Source organism: Nycticebus coucang, chromosome X, assembly GCF_027406575.1.
Source record: "Nycticebus coucang isolate mNycCou1 chromosome X, mNycCou1.pri, whole genome shotgun sequence".
In the NCBI taxonomy this organism is placed as follows: Eukaryota; Metazoa; Chordata; class Mammalia; order Primates; family Lorisidae; genus Nycticebus; species Nycticebus coucang.
Window position 1 is genome coordinate 64950073 of NC_069804.1, and position 4273 is coordinate 64954345.

The 4273-nt window shown below is 39.5% G+C and overlaps 1 pseudogene across 1 annotated transcript; it reads right to left on the minus strand.

The window, feature by feature from the left end:
• Positions 1 to 613: 613 nt before the first annotated feature.
• LOC128576848 (NADH dehydrogenase [ubiquinone] 1 beta subcomplex subunit 11, mitochondrial-like) lies at positions 614 to 1190 on the minus strand (annotated as a pseudogene). The gene has a single exon (XR_008377494.1). The product of XR_008377494.1 is annotated as an NADH dehydrogenase [ubiquinone] 1 beta subcomplex subunit 11, mitochondrial-like (transcript).
• Between the last annotated feature and the right edge of the window lie 3083 nt (positions 1191 to 4273).

Genomic DNA, 4273 nt, shown 5'->3' on the forward strand with positions numbered 1-4273 from the left:
TATACATATACCACAGCTTGTTAATTCATTCCTGGGTTGGTGGGCATTTAGGCTCTTTCCACATTTTGGCGATTGTAAATTGAGCTGCAATAAACAGTCTAGTACAAGTGTCCTTATGATAAAAGGATTTCTTTCCTTCTGGGTAGATGCCCAGGAATGGGATTGTAGGATCAAATGGGAGGTCTAGCTTGAGTGCTTTGAGGTTTCTCCATACTTCCTTCCAAAAAGATTGTACTAGTTTGCAGTCCCACCAGAAGTATAAAAGTGTTCCCTTCTCCCCACATCCACGCCAGCATCTACAGTTTTGAGATTTTGAGATGTAGGCCATTCTCCCTGGGGTTAGATGATATCTCAGGGTTGTTTTGATTTGCAATTCTCTAATATATAGAGATGATGAACATTTTTTCATGTGTTTGTTAGCCATTCATCTGTCGTCTTTAGAGAAAGTTTTTATTCATGTCTCTTGCCCATTGATATAAGGGATTCTTGGCTTTTTTCATGTGGATTAATTTGAGTTCTCTATAGATCCTAGTTATCAAGCTTTTGTCTGATTGAAAATATGCAAATATCCTTTCCCATTGTGTAGGTTGTCTCTTTGCTTTGTTTTTTTTTTTTTTAGACTTTCGGTCCCTTTAATTAGGTGTTCTGAGGAGAAGACAGAATGACAGGCAGGGGTGAGGAAGGTGGTGCTTCTTGAGTCCAATTCAGCAACTGGTGAGTTCTCATTCTCCGGCAGCTGAATCTTGCTGGGGTCAAAACAGTTGGATTCCATGATCGGGAGGCCATTGGCCTTTCGGTATTTCACAAGCCTTTCAACTTCCCGGTGGGCCCACTCCTGCATCCTGTAGTCAGGCAGATAGGCAACGAAGGTGCCGCCAAGGACCATGACAATGGAGAAGCCAAAGAAGAAGACAACTCACATGTTCCAGACATCTATAACAGGGTCCTTGTCGTAACCATGGGAGTCTGGGTTCTTCTCATAGAGGTTTTCCTCCTCAGTTTCTGGGTCCTCCTGCCAGTGTACGGTCGGTTCCGGCGGCCGCTTTCCCGCCACAGCAGATGGGGTGACCACAGCCCTGGAGGAGCCAGAGCCCCAGCGAATGCGGGCAGCCGGGAACTCTCGCGTCGCCACTGCCCCCAAAAGGCGGCGAGCAGACAAACCTAATAGCCCAGTCGCCATTATAGGTTGTGCTGCAGGGTCTCGGGGCGGAGACGGACATGCTGTCTCTTTGCTTTGGTTATTGTCTCCTTAGCTGTACATAACCTTTTCAGTTTAATGAAGTCCCATTTGTTTATTTTTGTTGTTGTTGCAATTGCCATGGCAGTCATCTTCATGAAGTCGTTCCACAGGCCAGTATATTCCAGTGTTTTTCCTATGCTTTCTTGGAGGATTTTTATTGTTTCAAGCCTTAAATTTAAGTTCTTTATCCATCTTGAATCAATTTTTGTGACTGGGGAAAGGTGTGGGTCCAGTTTCAGTCTTTTACATGTAGACATCCAGTTCTCCAAACACCATTTATTGAATAGGGAGTCTTTCCCCCAAGGTACGTTCTTGTTTGGTTTATCGAAGATTAGGTGGTTATAAGATGTTACTTTCATTTCTTGGTTTTCAGTTAGATTCCAAGTGTCTATGTCTCTGTTTTTGTGCCAGTACCATGCTGTCTTGAGCACTATGGCTTTGTAGTACAGACTAAAATATGGTCTGCTGATGCCCCCAGCTTTATTTTTGTTACAGAGAACTGCCTTAGCTATACGGGGTTTTTTCCGGTTCCATACAAAATACAGAATTATTTTATCCAAATCTTGAAAGTACGATGTTGGTATTTTGATAGGAATGGCATTGAATAGGTAGATTGCTTTGGGAAGTATAGACATTTTAACAATGTTGATTCTTCCTATCCGTGAGCATGGTATGGTCTTCCATTTGTTAATATCCTCTGCTATTTCCTTTCTGAGGATTTCATAGTTTTTTTATAGAAGTCCTTCACCTCCTTCGTTAGGTATATTCCTAGTTATTTCATTTTCTTTGAGACTATGGTGAAGGGAGTTGTGTCCTTAATTAGCTTCTCATCTTGACTGTTATTGGTGTACACAAAGGCTACTGAATTGTGCACATTGATTTTATATCCTGAAACATTACTACATTTTTTGATGACTTCTAGGAGTCTTGTGGTCAAGTCCTTGGGGTTCTCTAAGTATAAGATCATGTCGTCAGCAAAAAGGGAGAGTTTGACCTCCTCTGCTCCCATTTGGATTCCCTTTATTTCCTTGTCTTGCCCAATTGTATTGGCTAGAACTTCCAGCACTCTGTTGAATAGTAAAGGTGACAGAGGACAACCTTGTCTGGTTCCAGTTCTAAGAGGAAAAGATTTGAGTTTCACTCCATTCAGTAAAATATTGGCTGTGGGTTTGTCATAGATAGCTTCAATCAGTTTTAGAAATGTGCCACCTATGCCTATACTCTTCAGTGTTCTAATTAGAAAAGGATGCTGGATTTTACCAAATGCTTTCTCTGCATCTATTGAGAGGATCCTGTGATCTTTATTTTTGCCTGTGTTAATATGGTGGATAACGTTTATGGACTTGCGTATGTTAAATCAGCCTTGCATCCCTGGGATGAAGCCTACTTGATCATGATGAATGACTTTTTTGATGATAAGCTGTAATCTATTGGCTAGGATTTTGTTGATGATTTTTGCATCTATATTCATGAGTGAGATTGGTCTGAAATTCTCCTTTTTGTTTGGGTCTTTTCCTGGTTTTGGTATCAGGGTGATGTTTGCTTCATAGAATGTGTTGGGGAAGATTCCTTCTTCCTCAATGTTTCGGAATAATTTCTGCAGTACAGGAATAAGCTCTTCCTTGAAGGTTTGATAGAATTCTGGTGTGAAGCCATCTGGCCCTCGGCATCTTTTCTTTGTAAGATTATTTATTGTTTCTTTGATTTTGGCGCTTGAAATTGGTCTGTTCAGGAGCTCTATTTCTTCCTGGCTAAGTCTAGGGAGAGGGTGTGATTCCAAATATTTATCAATTCCTTCACATTGTCAAATTTCTGGTCATAGAGTTTCTGGTAGTATTCAGAGATGATCTCTTGTATCTCTTTGGGATCAGTTGTTATTTCGCCTTTATCATTTCTGATTGAGGTTACTAGAGATTTTACTTTTCTATTCCTCGTTAGTCTGGCCAATGGTTTATCTATTTTATTTATTTTTTCAAAAAACCAACTCTTTGTTTCATTAATTTTCTGAATGATTCTTTTGTTTTCAATTTCATTGATCTCTGATTTGATTCTTGATATTTCTTTTCTTCTACTGAGTTTAGGCTTAGATTGTTCTTCTTTTTCCAATTCCATAAGATCTCTTGTGAGATTGTTGATGTGTTCTCCTTCTGTTTTTGGAATGTCGGCATCGAAAGCGATGAATTTTCCTCTCAAAACTGCTTTTGCAGTGTCCCACAGGTTTTGGTAGCTTCTGTCTTCGTTGTTGTTATGCTCAAGGAAGTTAATGATTTCCTGTTTTATTTCTTCCTGCACCCATCTGTTATGCAACAGAAGATTGTTCAATTTCTATGTCTTTGGGTGGGGTCCAGCATTTTTGTTAGAGTTGAGTTCCACCCTTAGTGCCTTATGATCTGAGAAGATACAAGGTAAAATTTCAATTCTTTTGATTCTGTTGATATTTGTTTTGTATCACAGGATATGATCAAATTTGGAGAATATTCCATGGGGTGTTGAGAAGAATGTATATTCTTTATCTTTGGGATGGAGTGTTCTATATGCGTCTGTCAAGCACAGTTGTTATAGGGTCTCTTTTAAACCTCGTATATCTTTGTTTAATTTCTGATTAAAGGATCCCTCCGGCTCTGTAAGAGGAGTGTGAAAGTCTCCTGTTATTATGGTATTATCAGATATAATATTGCTCAGACTGAGTAAGGTCTGTTTCCAGAATCTGGGAGCATTAAAATTGGGTGCATTGATATTTCGTATTGAAATGTCTTCTTGTTGTATTTTTCCCTTGACCAATATAAAGTGACCATCTTTGTCTTTTTTGACTTTAGTTGCTTTAAATCCACATGTATCTGAAAATAAGATTGCAACTCCTCTTTTCTTCTGAATTCCATTTGCCTGAAAAATTGTCTTCCAACCCTTGAATCAAAGCTTTAATTTGTCTTTTGAAGCCAGGCGTGTTTCTGGCAGACAGCAAATAGACGGCTTGTATTTTTTAATCCAGTCAGCCAATCTATGTCTCTTCAGTGGTGAATTCAAGCCATTAAC